Consider the following 18,782-nt stretch of genomic DNA (forward strand, 5'->3'; position numbering starts at 1 on the left):
ACGGGAAGGCCAAAGCCCAAGGCCGAGATACTGACCGCTGGGGGCAGGGGAGGCCTAACGTAAATATGCAGTATGACTACCGAAACAGACGGAGATGGTCCTCCCGACTGGTAGGGCAAGGTGACATGGGTGCCAGGTCTCAAGATCCCTGGGTGATGTCATGTGTTCAACACCACAAGTTTGAACAGAGGGGGGAGGTATGTGGTGTAGTTACACTATGTCAGCTAGGGGACGCTGTGTGGGTGTCCCAGGACGGGTGTACAGGCACATTCAGTGTGGTAACAGGAGCAGGGTCCTAAATGACCATTATGGGTCTCAAGGTGGGTGGCCTTGGGATGCAGGCTCCAGGGTGTATTGATCAGCAGAGGTACTGCTGATTTTTCTGTTACACTGTGTCAGGGAAGCCTGTGTGTGTTTATACAACCTTTAGTGATGTCATAGCCATGTGATCACCTGTGGGTGTGGTTACAGGGCTATGTAATTGAGGTGTTTGGCACATGTGAGAGTGTGAGAGTGAGTCTGTCTGAGTGTGGACAGACTTCCATGTGTCCAGGTGGGACACTACAGAGAGTGACCTGTGTGCTACGGAAGGAGAAGCCTTCCTGGGTCTGCGGCTGCAGATAGAGCGCTGCTCGGGACATTGCCCTGGCCTATGTATATTAGTTGTATATGGGGAGGACTAAACCTCCCAGCATGTGCTGAGACTCTCGGTCCGAGTCTAAAGCCACGGACGTTTATGATCTTTTGTGCCTAAGCTAGAGGCTATTTTGGTGATACGCTGATTTATGGTTTATGGAGCAAATAAACCTCATGAACTTTGGGAAGAACCTGCCTCATGATTGTCTCCCGCTGCACCTGAGCGAGTCACATCCCTACATTGTACATAGGGGGCAGTATTATAGTAGTTATATTCTTGTACATAGGAGCAGTATTATAGTAGTTATATTCTTGTACATAGGGGGCAGTATTATAGTAGTTATATTCTTGTACATAGGGGCAGTATTATAGTAGTTATATTCTTGTACATAGGGAGCAGTATTATAGTAGTTATATTCTTGTACATAGGGGCAGTATTATAGTAGTTATATTCTTGTACATAGGAGCAGTATTATAGTAGTTATATTCTTGTACATAGGGGCAGTATTATAGTAGTTATATTCTTGTACATAGGATCAGTATTATAATAGTTATATTCTTGTACATAGGGGCAGTATTATAGTAGTTATATTCTTGTACATAGGGGCAGTATTATAGTAGTTATATTCTTGTACATAGGAGCAGTATTATAGTAGTTATATTCTTGTACATAGGGGGCAGTATTATAGTAGTTATATTCTTGTACATAGGGGCAGTATTATAGTAGTTATATTCTTGTACATAGGGAGCAGTATTATAGTAGTTATATTCTTGTACATAGGGGCAGTATTATAGTAGTTATATTCTTGTACATAGGAGCAGTATTATAGTAGTTATATTCTTGTACATAGGGGCAGTATTATAGTAGTTATATTCTTGTACATAGGATCAGTATTATAATAGTTATATTCTTGTACATAGGGGCAGTATTATAGTAGTTATATTCTTGTACATAGGGGCAGTATTATAGTAGTTCTATTCTTGTACATAGGGGCAGGATTCATGGGTTGTGTGAAGGTGACGGTGAGCACCATGGTGCCCATTAACCTATATCCTATTGCTCACACAAGCTCTGCAGAAATCCTCTGATGTGTGGACTTGATTGATCTCTTGACTTACACATATGGGTTTGTAATTTAGAAATAAAGAAGAAATAACCTTAACTATGAAAATATCTCATTTTTGACCCTCCCCTGTTCCAACGACCCCTATATGTTGATCTCGTGCTGGTCACCTGGAGTGTTATGGCGCCAATTGACCTTTGCCTTATACGTATTCAGTGATAATGGGTGGGAAATAATGGCGCCGCACTGAGATGTCCTTTGATGGTTACTTTTAGATCGGAGCCGATGTGATCTGAGCTTCGCTCCTTGTGATTCTTCTTTCAACCTCCTGACTTTAAGACGCAGGAACACGAGGCCTTTCATCTTCATGTAAGTTCCATTCAGCCGCGAGAACACTCCAGAAAGCAATATATCGCGGAGTAGTTTAGGGACGGCTGGAGCCTCATCCTCCGCCACAATCAGTCTTGTTTTCACAGTGTAGCATATAATATCCAGTCTTGCAGATCTCAGCCGTTCTTGGCAGCAGGATTATTCTGCGCTTTTGTCCCATCATGTCACTTAGGGAACAAAGACACAATGACAAATCCCAGGTTCCTGCCAGAGATGAGAAATCTTACGAAGCTCGAACCGCAACCGCTTATTATTTTTATTTGCATTTATTTGGCAAGTCTCAATTTGCTCTGCAGCGTAATACCGCACAGTAACACCATCACACGGGGGGAAGTAATGCAGTTTATGCCAAGGGATTTTAATAAAAAATGTCTTTTGATAAACTGGCGCATTGTGGTAATATTCCTCCTCTGTGCTGCTTATCATCACTAGGATGGGGTCTATGCTCGCAAAAACTGCTTACTAACTGTCATGGGGTCCTTCTCCGATACCACACAATCAACAGAGCGAGGGAAGTGTGAACAATCCCAAGACCTTTATTACAGGCAAAACCGAAAGGTCCATAAACAATCCACCACGCTGAGCATAGAATAGTCCAGAACACGAATGCAGTTCAGTAACAGGATGAATGTCCAAGGAGATGAGAGTCCAATAATCCAGCAGACAGAGGATAAAATGGGTCCATATGCTTCTTCACTCTGACATGCCATCTTCACACGATCATCAGCACACACGGTCTGACTTGACCAGCTCCTGTCCTCCCCACCCCCCTCCTTGTTTCCAGGGGTAGTCAGATAGGTTGGGGTGGTTTGCAGGCCTCCCAGAGGAGAACAAAGGAGCCTTGGGGATTAAGGAACTACAGGGGGTCATCAATCGAAAGATACAGTCAGGCTGTAGACATACAAGGCAACAAGAAAAACACTATGAAAATCAGCGAAATAGAAATATACACAAAATGATATCCACATAGCCTATCACACTAACCATCCGAGAAAGCTGCCCACCATTGCCAAAGCCCACGCGGGCCCAGATTTTATGGGCTTCCATGATGAGGTGTCGACTTTAAGCCATTGCTCAGTGTGAACAACATGGACTGGAGGAGATGATGCAGCAGAGCTGGACTTCTGGAGGGCATGTGGCACAGCAGAGTATGAAGGATGGCTGACGGGAAGCCAAAATGAAAGCACCAGATGCAGCGTAACCAAATGTGTGAACTGCACAGGATCAGCAGAGATGTGTAGGCAGTGCGCAGCTGGGTGAGCCTGCCTTACGAGGCCTGGGATGATGAGTTCAGTGTTGCTTGCCAGGCGACCATAGTAACCTGATGCAGATGAGCACAGAGTAAGCTTGCCATAGGAGAAGGAAGCAAAACCCGGTGCCGGAGTCGGGACAGGTGAGTGACACCATGGCTCTGAGTCTAGGTTTGGCTCTGCTAAAAAGGAAACTAGTGTTGTGCAGATGGGTGAGGAACCTGCGGGTCACTTTCCCTCCAGACTATAGGAAGGCACCATAAAGTCATCCCAAGCTAAAATGTCATTGTGTTACACACAGGAGGAAAGTAAAAAATACTGATATTCTTCCCAGGTAGTAATGTGAGGGAACTCAAATGAAATGAGTGCAAATGTGCCGTCCCCTGCGCCCACTGGGGCATTTCTGTGTTTGGTCCCGTGGCCTCGACTCCCTGATGCTCATACATTATTACATGGGGGCCGGTGCACTGACAAGGCAGGAATGATAGAGTAAGGGCATGCGCCCCTATAATAATGGAGGGAGCGATCACAAAGCCGTGACTGAAGGGAGAGTCATCATCACCTACAATGCACCATGGGAAGGGATCAAAAATGACTCATCAAAGCAAAACATAGAGAGAAGCAAAGTCAGGTAATAATGGGGGAAAGGGGCAGAAGGAAGAGAAATCTGTTCCAGACCCACTGTATACAGGAGATGCCCAGGCTATACCGGCTGCACATATATAATTATATACAGGAGATGCCCAGGCTATACCGGCTGTACATATATAATTCTATACAGGAGATGCCCAGGTTATACCGGCTGCACATATATAATTCTATACAGGAGATGCCCAGGTTATACCAGCTGCACGTATATAATTATATACAGGAGATGCCCAGGCTATACCGGCTGTACATATATAATTCTATACAGGAGATGCCCAGGTTATACCGGCTGCACATATATAATTCTATACAGGAGATGCCCAGGTTATACCGGCTGCACATATATAATTATATACAGGAGATGCCCAGGCTATACCAGCTACACGTATATAATTATATACAGGAGATGCCCAGGATATACCGGCTGCACATATATAATTCTATACAGGAGATGTCCAGGTTATACCGGCTGCACATATATAATTATATACAGGAGATGCCCAGGTTATACCGGCTGCACATATATAATTATATACAGGAGATGCCCAGGCTATACCAGCTGCACGTATATAATTATATACAGGAGATGCCCAGGTTATGCCACCTGTACATATATAATTATATACAGGAGATGCCCAGGTTATACCGGCTGTACATATATAATTATATACAGGAGATGCCCAGGTTATACCGGCTGTACATATAATTATATACAGCAGATGACCAGGTTATACCGGCTGTATGTATATAATTATATACAGGAGATGACCAGGTTATACCGGCTGTACGTGTATAATTATATACAGGAGATGCCCAGGTTATACCGGCTGCACGTATATAATTATATACAGGAGATGCCCAGGTTATACCGGCTGTACGTATATAGTTATATACAGGAGATGCCCAGGTTATACCGGCTGCACGTATATAATTATATACAAGAGATGCCCAGGTTATACCGGCTGCACGTATATAATTATATACAGGAGATGCCCAGGTTATACCGGCTGCACGTATATAGTTATATACAGGAGATGCCCAGGTTATACCGGCTGCACGTATATAATTCTATACAGGAGATGCCCAGGTTATACCGGCTGTACATATATAATTATATACAGGAGATGCCCAGGTTATACCAGCAGTACATATATAATTATATACAGGAGATGCCCAGGTTATACCAGCAGTACATATATAATTATATACAGGAGATGCCCAGGTTATACCGGCTGCACGTATATAATTATATACAGGAGATGCCCAGGTTATACCGGCTGTACATATATAATCATATACAGGAGATGCCCAGGTTATACCGGCTGTACATATATAATCATATACAGGAGATGCCCAGGTTATACCGGCTGCACGTATATAATTATATACAGGAGATGCCCAGGTTATACCGGCTGTACATACAGTATATAATTATATACAGGAGATGTCCAGGTTATAGCAGGTGTACATATAATTATATACAGGAGATGCCCAGGTTATACCGGCTGTACATATATAATTATATACAGGAGATGCCCAGGTTATACCGGCTGTACATATATAGTTATATACAGGAGATGCCCAGGTTATACCGGCTGTACGTATATAGTTATATACAGGAGATGCCCAGGTTATACCGGCTGCACGTATATAATTATATACAGGAGATGCCCAGGTTATACCAGCTGTACATATATAATAATATACAGGAGATGCCCAGGTTATACCGGCTGTACATATATAATTATATACAGGAGATGCCCAGGTTATACCAGCTGTACATATATAATTATATACCGGAGATTCCCAGGTTATACCGGCTGTACGTATATAATTATATACCGGAGATGCCCAGGTTATACCAGCAGTACGTATATAATTATATACAGGAGATGCCCAGGTTATACCGGCTGCACGTATATAATTATATACAGGAGATGCCCAGGTTATACCGGCTGTACATATATAATTATATACAGGAGATGCCCAGGTTATACCGGCTGTACATATATAATTATATACAGGAGATGCCCAGGTTATACCGGCTGTACATACAGTATATAATTATATACAGGAGATGCCCAGGTTATACCGGCTGTACATATATCATTATATTTGGTGCACTCTGTAACTGTGACCTCATTTTCTATCATTTCCTATGTTATAGCGGGGGATGTAATCTGTTCCTGGGGAGTTACACTCCCATGTTATATGGGCGCTGCTCTTACACGTCGTACAGTCGGAGATTTTACAAGGCTTATATACATGTTGCTGGTAATTCTCTACATCATGTTGGCTGCCAATGAACCTCCCTCCCTCTTTGCTGGCAATAAACCCAGAAGGTTAAGGATGATGGCAGTAGTCACAGTGTGCAGGGTCCTGCAGACTCTCATGGGCTTTGTCTCCCGTTCGCGCAGGAGCGTTTTATTGGCGTTAACTTCAGAGATTTTCTCTTATTGGTGATGAATGTCCTTCAGCGAACACAAAAGATGTGCTACTCCATTTCTACACAGCCGCCTGTTCTTTTATCAAGGACGCTCGCTCCCTATGTACACACCGTGCTGAATACTCACCTCAGAGGGTCACAAATGGATGTGAAGAATAAAAGGTCTTTAGAGAAGCCATTTCCGTTTCATTAACCCCCCCCCATTTTGAGGGGGCCACCGTGTTGCTTAGTTATGCAGTTGTTTGAAAAAGTGTTTGCCCCCTTCCTGATTTCCTGTTCCGTTGCATGTTTGTCACATGTAAATGTTTCCATCACCAAACAAATGTAAATATCAAACCAAGATAACACAAGTAATCACAAAATGCAGTTTATAAATGAAGGTCTTTATTATTAAGGGAAAAAGAAATCCAAACCTACAGGGTCCTGTGTGAAAAGTGATTGCCCCCTAACCCTAATAACTGGTTGGGCCGCCCTTAGCAGCAACAACTGCAATCAAGCGTTTGTGATAATTGGCAATGAGTTTTTTACAACGCTCTGGAGGAATTTTGGCCGCTCATCTCTGTAGAATTGTTGTAATTCAGCCACATTGGAGGTTTCCATGCATGAACCGCCTTTTTAAGGTCATGCCACGGCATCTCAACCGGATTTATGTCAGGACTTTGACTAGGCCACTCCAAAGTCTTAATTTTGTTTTTCTTAAGCCATTTAGAGGTGGACTTGCTGGTGTGTGTTGGATCTTTGTCCTGCTGTATAACCCAAATGCTCTTCTGCTTGAGGTCACAAACAGATCTGCTTCAGGATATTTTGGTGGACAGCAGAATTCATGGTTCCATTTACTACAGCAAGTCTTCCAGGTCCTGAAGCAGCAAAACAGCTCCAAACCATCACACTACCACCACCATATTTTACTGTTGGTATGATGTTCCTTTTCTGAAATGTTGTTACTTCCACGCCAGATGTAATGGGACATACACCTTCAAAAAAGTTCAACTTTTGTCTAGTCAGTCCTCAGAGTATTCTCCCAAAAGTCTTGGGGATCATCAAGATGTTTATTAGCAAAACTGAGACAAGCCTCTATGTTCTTATAGCTGAGCAGTGGTTTTTGTCTTGGATCTCTGCCATTCAGGAAATTTTTGCCCGGTCTCTTTCTTATGGTGGACTCATGAACACTGACCTTATCCAAGGCAAAGGAGGCCTGCAGTTCTTTGGATGTTGTTGTGAGGTGTTTTGTGACCTCTTGGATGAGGTCTTGCTGTGCTTCTTTTGGGGTAGTTTTGGTTGGCAGGCCACTCCTGGGAAGGTTCACCACTGTTCCATGTTTTCACCATTTGTAGATAATGGCTCTCACTGTGGTTTGCTGGAGTTCCAAAGCTTTACAAATTGCTTTATAACCTTTTCCAGACTGATAGATCTCAATTACTTTGTTTCTCATTTGTTCCAGAATTTCTTTGGATTGCGGCATGATGTCTAGCTTTTGAGGATCTTTTGGTCTACTTCACTTTGTCAGGCAGGTCCTATTTATGTGGTTTCTTGATTGAGAACAGGTGTGGCAGTAATCAAGCCTGGGTGTGGCTGGGGAATGTGAACTCAGCTTCCCAACGATATGATAATCTACAGGTAATTTATGTTTTAAGGGGGTGAATGATGAGGGGCAATAGCTTTGTTACATAGGGCCCTGTAGGTTTGGATTTCTTTTTCCCTTTAGGAGGGGTGAACACTTTTTCACACAACTCTAGCTGTTTCTGCCAAAGTTTGTGACAATCAAAGTGGCCGCAATTATTGCATCCGTCAAATGGCTGTAGGAAATTCATGTTGCTGTTTGGCGCTTGTGACATTTTTCACGTGGATCACCCTAAGGCCGGAGTCACACCAGTGTATCACATAGGCTGCGAGATGCTAATGACCCTCGACTCCTGATCTGCTGCGAGCGTGATCCAAGTGTCAGTGCTCCGTTACCTCACACAGGGAGGATCGGAGCAGAATTTCTCCATCTCCTCCTCTGCCGGCAAATATCTCACCGCACTCGGATGATGTGAACCGAGTCTCGGCCAAGTCTCGGTGCCAATTGCAGCATGCTGCCATTGTTCTTGCATGGCGATTCAGCATCAGAAAATAATCACATATGAGCTGCCCCATAGAGTAACACTGGGATGTTTTATCACATAGCACTTGGCTGTATTGTACGGTAGTGCAACTCCGGCCTTAGGCCTCTTTCCCATGTCGGTGTGTCCAGTGTGATGACAGTTTTCACACATACTGGAGACACACATTCAAGTGAATGGGTCTGTGCACATCAGTGTGTTTCCACGGACCGTGTGTCCAAGGGCAAAATACTCTTACATGTCCATTTTTTAACAGCAGCACGGCCCTCAAAACGTCCCACACACGAGCAAACGTATGACACACAGGGATGTCATCATTGTGACATGTACCAGCACCTGGGAAGCAGCGGTACAGTTAGTGCTGTTCCCTGGCGCTGGGTGCTGAAGACGGCTCTCATCATTCTATGCTCTGCCGGCGATCGGTGCAAGCAGGGGAGAATGTTGAGAGTTATATTCAACTGATAACAGCGAGAGCAGGCAGTGGCTGATTGGGACTATTACTCCCATCAGCCTACGCCTGCCACCGCTAATAACAGTGAGAGCTGGCACAGCTGATGGGAGTATTCATCTACCACCGCTTGTGCTGTAAATAGATAAATAAAAGGCTGTGGGTTCCCCTCTTTTTTATCACCAGCCAGACATAACTGCCAGCTGGGGGCTGCAACCCTCAACTGTCTGCTTCAGCATGGCTGATTATCAAGAATAGAGTAGTCTCTATACCATATTTTTTAATTATTTAAATAAATAATAAAAAAACGGCATTGGCTCCCCCCAAATTTTGAGAACCAGCCAAGTTGAAGCAGACAGCTGAGGATTGCAGCCCACAGTTGTGAGTTTTGCCTGCTAAAAAAGTGACCTCTTTACCGTGAGAGAACGTCACTGAGTTCACAGCAGACCTTTTCTCAATGTGCAGAGGTCACCGCAGTTCAGACAGGAATTGAACTAATCCTCAGCGACCGGCAGTAACCTCGATGACGTCACTGCTGGTTACTGATGCTGCGCTCGCAGCAGCTCATTCACCAGTAATTTACAGCTTGGACAGTCGCATCTTGGCACCGTCTAGGTTGGAATCTATTTATCCCCAGACATGGATTACAGCATGGGACAGAAGGTTGGACAGTTGAGGGATATAGTAGTTTTTTATTTTTGTTGTATTACAGGAGACGAGGGCTTCAGTGGAATTAGGCGTTAGGTGAGTATAACTGTGTTTGTCATTTTTAAATAAAATGGAAAACTGTGTTTTGTTTTATTTCTAATACAGGACTTAATTCTGGCGTGTATTGATGGTACATCTTAGATCTTAGGATTTGTAGGGGTACCAGAGGTCGGATCCCCAGTGATCAGCAAGTTGTTACCCATCCTAGTCATAATTTCCCATGTGGAGAACAAGATTCTTAAATTTCCCCATGGAATGTGCCCACCTCTCCGTTCATTGATTATGGGACTGTCGGATCTAGTTGTGAACATCTTAGATCTTGGGGTTTCTAGGGGTCCCAGCAGTCAGACCCCTAATCATCATCATGTTATCCGCTATCCTATGCACTTTCCCCATTGATTCGGAGAATGGGATTCTGAAACGTCTCTTTCGGAGGGATCTGTGGTTGTGCATGCGCAGCACCACTCTGTCCATTGTATATGTGGCTGATATCTTGGGATTTGTGAGGGTCCCGGCAATCAGTGACATTACTTGTGCTATCTTTTTTTTTGCCATCTGGATAACGAGGCTTTGTCCCTGTAGAGCTATTGTGGGGCATGCGCAGCACCGTTCCGTTCATCGTCTATGGGGCTGCACTTTCTTCGTTCTCTATCTTCATAGAGTGTTCATAGAAACATAGAGTTGGAAGGGACCTCCTGGGCCATCTGGTCCAACCCCCTACTCAAAGTAGGATTCACTAAATCATCCCAGACAGACGTCTGTCCAGCCTCTATTTGAAGACATCTATTGAAGGAGAACTCACCACTTCTCGTGGCAGCCTGTTCCACTCATTGATCACTCTAACTGTCAAAAAGTTTTTTCTAATATCTAATCTGTGTCTCCTCCCATTCAGTTTCATCCCATTGCTTCTAGTCTTTCCTTGTGCAAATGAGAATAAAGTTGATCCTTCTACAATGTGACAGCCCTTGAGATATTTGTAGAAGGCTATTAAGTCTCCTCTCAGTCTTCTCTACTGCAAGCTAAACATTCCCAAATCATGCAACCTTTCCTCATAAGACAGGGTTTGCAGACCGGTCACCATTCTGGTCGCTCTTTTCTGAACTTGCTCCAGGTTGTTGATGTCTTTTTTAAAATGTGGCGCCCAAAACTGGACACAGTATTCCAGATGAGGTCTGACCAAAGAGGAGTACAGGGCAATAATGACTTCACGTGATCTAGACTGTGTGCTTCTGTTAATACATCCTAGAATTGCATTTGCCTTTTTTGCTGCTGCATCCCTTCATAGGACAGTGAAGAACAGTTGATGTTACATTTCCTTTCTGAGAGAAAACAGATGCAAAATAGGAATTTAAAAGTTCGGCCTTCTCAACATCCTGTCTTACCATTTCATCATTTTCATCCTGTAAAAATCCTATAGCATCTTTGACTTTTCTTTTACTTTTGACATATCCCCAAAATCCTTTATTATTGCTTTTGACATCTCTTGCAAGCCTCAATTCATTGTCAGCTTTAGCTAATCTGATTTGTGCCCTGCAGGTTCTGCAGACAGCATTATATTCTCCTTTAGATATGCCTCCCTCTTTCCATTTTATAAACATTTTTTTCTTCCTTTTTAGCATGTGCTTAAGTTCTGTGTTCATCCATCCTGGTTTCCTTAAATGCTTCCTATTCTTCCGTCTTTTCGGAATTGTTAACAATTGTGCTTTGAGAATTTCATTTTTCAAGATTTCCCATCCTTCCTGGACATTTTTGTCTTTAAGGATATCCAGCCATTGGATCCCTCCAATTCTCTTTCTGAATCCCTTAAAATCTGCCTTTCTGAAATCTAACCTTGACGTCTGAGTCTTCACAGGTCTTCCTCCTCTAGTTATCCAAAATTCTAAAATAGCATGGTCGCTACCTCCTAGGGTCCCAGCCACTTTTACCTCCTTAACCATTTCCTCCCTGTTTATAAGGATTAGATCCAAGGTAGCAGTTCCCCTTGTTTTCTCCCTTACCTTTTGGAAGATAAAGTTGTCAGCAAGAGAGGATAAGAATTTCCTTGACCTGTTAGTTTTGCCTGAGAGAGATTCCCAACAAATATCTGGATAGTTGAAATCTCCCATGACAACTATGTCATATTTTTTTGAGAACTTGGCCATTTGATGCATAAAGTCCCCTGTCCTTTAAAAAGTGGCTTGTGGGCATAAAATTAGCTCCCCGGTGACAAATAGCCACCATATTGGTGGTTACCCCGTATTCCCAGGGACTTTGCTAGATGCCGTGTGAACAAAAATTAATGATGTAAGTGAATGGGGTTTTGCTCCAAGTTGCTGCAATCGCGACACATGAATATTAGGAGTGCGGTCACATTATGCTCTCGCGATGCAGCAGCGGGATTGCGGTTCTTTGGCCAGGCGTAAGCCGCGGCTCCAGGTCTGTGTTTTCGGAGGATTTTTCGTACTGGGCGCTAGACGTTCACATCTCCATCAGAGACCAGCAGGAAACACTCAGGGGAAATTTAAAGCTTTCCCGGAACTATTTGTTTTGTGTTTGAGGCTCCGCGTCCTGGGGAAACCGACAAATCAGCGCCAAGAAAGACTAATAGTGTAAATTAATCTGCCGAGGAAGCGGAGTCTGACTATTGATCTGTAATCACTACGGTAAAATGAGAAGTTATGAGCGGTGTTATAGCGGAGCATTTGCATGGCGGATATTATACACACACATCATTCACGTCATCTTTCTCCCCGGCCGCGCTCAATAACACGGACGCTCAACGTGCAGAGAGTTGGCGTCTACTCCCTGCGCACAACACGCTCCGAGGTGCAGAAGGATCATCTCATGTGAAAATACTGCTCCCCTTCATAACTACTTTCACCAGCACTTTAGGGAATTGCATGATGAGCAGTTTTCTGGTATAATGTCAGCACTGTAATGGAGCCGGGAACGGAGATCACATTTCTGGAGGGGATGGAGGAGCTCGCTTTCTCTGTTGCTGCTTTATCTTTTTCAGAATCAGTCAGGTTGTAATTAGTTTATGTCAGACAATCGCTCATATTGCAATTCCCCCCCCATGCACTCGTTTATGTGGCTCCAAATTGAAGCTTCATTGTAACGCAATGTATCATTAGATCTCTCATAATCAGAGTTCTCCGTAATCAGTATGAGGAGGAAACTCCCCCGACACAGCAATTAATTCACAAAGTACCTGTGTGACCCCCTTTAGTGCTCACCAAGAAGAATACATACCCCTGAAATAAAGATGAAGACTCTGGTCCTTTCTACTGCATCAGATTAGACGCCCTAAACACAGACCCCAGACCAGACCCCCTAGATATAGACCTCAGACCATTTATGTACAGACCCCAGACCCCCTAGATATAGACCCCAGACCATTTAAGTACAGACCACAGACCAGACCCCCTTGATATAGACACCAGACCACATCATCTGTATACAGACCGAAAACCAGTCTTTCTGTATATTGACCCTAGATCAGACCCCCTAAATATAGACCCAAAGCCAGACCCATCTGTATACAGTCCTCAAACCAAACCCAGACCAAACCCTTTACATGTAGACACTAGACCAGACCCCTATATACAGAACCTGGACCATATACCCTGTATTCAGACCCAGATCAGATCCCATGTAAACAGACCTTGGACCAGAGCCCTCCCTAGATAAAGAATCCCAGGCTAGACCATCCTATATACAGACCCCATAAAAGCCCTCTGGACACAATGCCCAGACAAAAGCCCCCTTGACTACAGACCCCTGATGAGATCGGCTTTTGGCGGGCACTTACCGAGAGCAGGTAACGACAAGCTTAGGAAGATGACCGCGAACGGTGAGGTATGTGGCCAGGTGACCTGATTGTCCCAACCTGGAAACATCTTTTAGGGTTCAGTAATGGTCAATGGAGCAGATCTGTATTCCTCCAGCTGGGGCCGTGGTCCCCTAAGCTGACATCCTGTAGATTCTCTCTGGGAAACAGAGGCAGATGCCTCTTTAAGGCTAAGTTCATACTAGGTGTTTTTTCATCTTTTTTATGCTAATTTTCAACTGTGTTTTACAGTACCAGCAAAGCCTATGAGATTTCAGAAATCTCCCGCACACACATTGGTTTTTTGTCATCAGGATTTTGTGCTTTGCATGTTTCTTTTCACAACAGAGCACGTGTCACTTCTGTCAGCGTTTTTTCAGTGTTTTTCACCCATTGAAATGAATGGATGGTTAAAAATCTAACCAAAAACGCAGGTATCATGTTTTCCTGCGTTTGTCGTGCAAAAACCTGATTCTATAGAATAAGACTTTTTTTAACACTAAACTTTATCAGCATGCAAAAGAGACAAATCTAGGATGCCAAAACCACAGCAAAAACCGCACAAGAAATGCAAGAAAAAACAAGGAAAACATGCTATTTTCTGTAGCTTCTTTCCTGCCAAGAGATCAGATTTTAATGTAGAAAAAAAGGCTAGTGTGAACTTACCCTTATAGTTCACAACTGTCCTACAGACCATCATTCACAAGTTAAGGGGGAGGTGGGATGAGATTAACTCTCATTCTTTCAGTATTTAATCAATCTGCATAGTTTGTCCTTCATTGTTTGCAGGTCAACAAGCTACCTGGACTTATACAATGGGTAATCAACATATTAGCAAAATCAATTGTTCAATGACCCTGTGTCCCTGTCCTCCAAGGATAACAACACAATAATCAATTTAAGAGTTGATCTTTAGGCTTATATGAACCATGACCTCTGTGTCTTGACCCAAAGAAAAAAAAACACATCAAGTCAAGAGTCAATGTTGAGATTCATATGAACAATAGTCTATGTCTCTTGGCATACTGAAAGTATATGTGTGGCATAATAAAGATTAAATGATGTTTCGTCACCACACCCATCTCTGTATGCAGATCAGACCTCCCCTGTACAGACTGTTATGCCACGCTCACCAGGAGGTGGGGCTTCGGTCCCAACGTCATTCCCTCCGGTACGGCGGTCCCTCGGGGGCTCCCGTCGGGTGCGCATGCGCAGCTCTCGTCCCCGGGGCTCCTCCTCCATGTCGCGCTTGCGCAATCCTGTCAGGGCTGTCTCCGGGTCGGTCCCCTCTGTGGTAATGGAGGACCTGACCTGGAAGCTGTAGTCGTCATGTGCTTTCTGGCTAGGATCTGACCCGGAACCTGTCATGGTCATGTGCTATATCAGGCCCTATGGGAGGTGCCTGATTATTGTTGTGCTTCCTGGCTGGGACGTCTGTGTCTCTGCCAGGCTGTTCACTGTACTCAGGTCCTCTGTTCCGCCCTGTGTTCTGGGTGCTCCAGGGCACCCTTTCTGAACTTCCATTCCGCTCTGTCTGTGCTCAGTCGTGCCCTCTGGCATCCACTCGGATCTTGTGCTCTGTCACTAGCTCTGTTGTGCCTCCGGGCACTCTCTCTGTCCCTATACTCTAATACTCCTCCTGGCACGACTGCTGCTCCATTCTGTACTCTGTCGTGCTCCTTGCACGCGTCCTGCTTGGTTTACCTCCGGACGTATTACTCGCCACATGCCATACGTGCTCACGTGTACCTGTCTCGCATTATCCTATAGTTAGCGCACTTCCGTGTACACACCTGGTGTTCCTAGTATCCAGTACCGTCCCTCACTCATACCCACCCGTGTCTCCTGTGAGCCGTCCCTCTCGGTACCGGCTACCGTGGTACTCGAACCCCTGGGCCTGCTCCTAACGGTCCCTGTATAGGGGTCGGTTCCACCTGGCAGCTTGCCCGGGGCCCCTCGGTGCCACGGTCCAGAGGGTCCACTCCTGGAGTTTCCGGCTCCAGACTATCCACTCTAACATAGAGACCTTAAAAGGAAACTGACAGCCCCCCCCCGCTTCCTCCAATCCAGCAGCATTCAGCTATGTGTGATTACACCCTCTCCCTCACCAGCCCTGTATAATGTAATTAAGTTAAATAAATGATTTTAAAAAAGCCTTTATCACCTCCGCATTTCCGCTTTTAGGGCTTTGATACGTTGATGGGGCATTAGTTCCCCAGACTAGTCAGCTCTCTTTCCATGTTTTTGTAACAAGGTGGCACAGGGTGGTTGTTATGGGCGAGTCCACTACGTCACAGTCAGTGAGCAGCCCAGCCCCTTGCACATGAAAAGGAAGATAAAGTCCCAGCACAGTTAAGGGCCTGTCACACTAAGCGATATTGCTAGCGATATCTCTGTGTCTGATACTTACCTCCGACCGCTCCCCCGCTGGTTATCGCTGATCGCGCGAGAACGTCCTGGACTGTTTCTCGTCGTCAGCTTCCTGCTGTGACGATGAGCGACGCGTGAACGCGGGCGGGAGGACGTCTTCATCACCTCGTGTGACAGGTAAGTAGCGACCCCCGACACTGCGATGTCGCTGGTGAGATCTGCCTGTGTGGCAGCTCACTAGCGACCACTTAGCGATGTACCAGCGATCCTGACCGCGTCATATCGCTGGTCGAGATCGCTGGTACATCGCTAAGTGTGACAGTACCTTTAGTTACCTCGGACACATGGTTGCTCTCCACACTGGAGCGGCATCCTCTAGATGCACCATGCGTCACACTTCGGCACCAACAGTGGCAAACTTTTAATAAAGATGAGATAAAGGAGATTATGCTTCCTGTGCTTTCCCTATCAAGATATGCTGCATCATGGGTTTCCATCCAGTTCCTGGGAGCACACAGTCCTTTGGTGGGCATTTACACAGTTCCAGTGCCCGTTCCCACTGCCCAGCAGTCCTTGGATGTAAGTTGCTTTCCTCCAGGGGGATATCCTGCCATGGGCAAGCCTGCCCTGGCTCTGCTCCAGAAGCAGGAAACTGCTGCTTTTTCAGCCTGCTGGACCAACCCCCTTTCTTTACTTAACCCTTTCTGTTCCTAACCTTAAAACACTTAATAGACAATATACACTGTACACACAGACACAGCACATTACATTAAACAGTAACACATAACATTGGCATACAGGTAAACCCTCAGGATGCCACACGGGGCACACATGCCCGGCATACAGGGGAGAGGAGGCAAAGGAGGGTCCCTGCCACCTCCTGACATTTTCATGCCCCTCTGGGTGTGATAACATGATCTGCATGAACCGGTCACATCGCCAAGTCTGCGCACGAGCACCATTCATTCCGGTACTGTCACTAAGTCTCTGTAGCCAGGTGTTTTCTCCACGTCCCCCGTAACTTCTAATTGCTATGGGGGAATCGTCTTTCTATGCCGAAGTCTGAGAGATGATTCCCTGCAGGGAGAAGAGACCGGTGTGAGTGTCACCTCCTCTGCAGGGGCGCAGCTATAATGGGGGCAGGGATTTCATCGTACCCCGATCATGGAGACTTGTGGACACAAATGGTCCCGTTGGCCCATAAGAGACCAATAATATGAAAGTCCCGTGAGAGCTGGGAGTCTTGTGGAAGATTTTGCATTGGGACCAATAATGTGAACATTATGCCACAGATCCCCTGTACAGTGCTGCGGAGAAAGCCAGCACTACATGGGCAGCCGGCTCTGGCTGCCCAGCTCTGACTGCCCGGCTCTGGTTGCTTGCTCTGACTCCCTGGCTCTGGCTGCCTGCTCTGACTCCCTAGCTCTGGCAGCCTGCCCGGCTCTGACTTCCCGGCTCTGGCTGCATGGCTCTGACACCCTGGCTCTGGCTGCATGGCTCTGACTTCCCGGCTCTGGCTGCATGGCTCTGACTCCCTGGCTCTGGCTGCATGGCTCTGACTTCCCGGCTCTGGCTGCATGGCTCTGACTCCCTGGCTCTGGCTGCATGGCTCTGACACCCTGGCTCTGGCTGCATGGCTCTGACACCCTGGCTCTGGCTGCATGGCTCTGACTCCCTGGCTCTGGCTGCATAGCTCTGACTCCGTGGCTCTGGCTACCTGCTCTGACTCCCTAGCTCTGGCAGCCTGTCCGGCTCTGACTTCCCGGCTCTGGCTGCCTGCCCGGCTCTGGCTGCCTGCACTGACTCCCTCGCTCTGATTTCCAGGCTCTGGCTGCCTGCTCTGACTCCCTCGCTCTGACTCCCTGGCTCTGACTTCCCGGCTCTGGCTGCCTGCTCTGACTCCCTGGCTCTGGCTGCATGGCTCTGACTCCCTGGCTCTGGCTGCATGGCTCTGACTCCCTGGCTCTGGCTGCCTGCTCTGACTCCCTAGCTCTGGCAGCCTGCCCGGCTCTGACTTCCCGGCTCTGGCTGCCTGCTCTGACTCCCCGGCTCTGACTTCCTGGCTCTGGCTGCCTGCCCGGCTCTGGCTGCCTGCTCTGTCTCCCTCGCTCTGACTTCCTGGCTCTGGCTGCCTGCTCTGACTCCCTGGCTCTGGCTGCCTGCCTCTGACTGCGTGGCTCTGGCTGCCTGCCTCTGACTGCCTGGCTCTGGCTGCCTGCCTCTGACTGCATGACTTTTGCGGCACAGCTCTAACTGCTCAGCTCTGGCCGCTCAGCTCTGACTGCCCGGCTCTGACAGTGGGGCCACTCATCTCCTGATCTGCGCACAGAGTCAGAGGTTTATGACATATAATGGGCGCATTGTGCTGGAAAGAACAGAAGACAATGTGAGAATGTCTCAGGGACAGATTCAGCGTGAGTCACATTCTGTACACAAAGCCTGAGAATAAAGCGCATCCTCCTCCATAACAGCCACATGTGATGTCATGTCACTCTCCGCAGAGAATAATGTGTTACATGAAAGGCAGATTACACACTACACGCACTCAGAGGGACATGGAGTCAGGACCAGAGACTCTCAGCAGGGGCGTATACATACAGGAGCTGCTCACATTAGAATATCATCAAAAAGTGAATTTATTTCAGTTCTTCAATACAGACAGTGCCTCTCCTCTATTCTATAGAGTCATTACACACAGAGTGATCTATGTCACGGGTTTATTTCTGTTACTCTTGATTATGGCTTACAACCAATGAGAATCCAAAAGTCATTATCTCAGGAAATTAGAATACTTTATAACACCAGCTTGATAAATGATTGTAAAATCTGGAATGTTGTCCTCCTGAAATGTATGATCAGTAAATGCACTCAGTACTTGGTCGGGATCCTTCTGCATCAATTACTGCATCAAT

General features: G+C 46.0%; 1 long non-coding RNA gene across 3 annotated transcripts in view; it reads right to left on the bottom strand.

Moving 5' to 3' along the window:
- Window positions 1-2,354: 2,354 nt before the first annotated feature.
- The window catches only part of LOC141077496 (uncharacterized), a 182,184-nt gene continuing 165,756 nt past the window's right edge, over window positions 2,355-18,782 (bottom strand). For all 3 annotated transcript variants that reach the window (XR_012227578.1, XR_012227579.1, XR_012227577.1), the window contains one exon: window positions 2,355-2,981. This is a non-coding gene — a long non-coding RNA (uncharacterized lncRNA). The remainder of the gene's footprint in view (window positions 2,982-18,782) is intronic.

Source organism: Dendrobates tinctorius, unplaced genomic scaffold (genome assembly GCF_039654945.1).
Source record: "Dendrobates tinctorius isolate UK_male_01 unplaced genomic scaffold, ASM3965494v1 ptg000455l, whole genome shotgun sequence".
Classification (NCBI taxonomy): domain Eukaryota; kingdom Metazoa; phylum Chordata; class Amphibia; order Anura; family Dendrobatidae; genus Dendrobates; species Dendrobates tinctorius.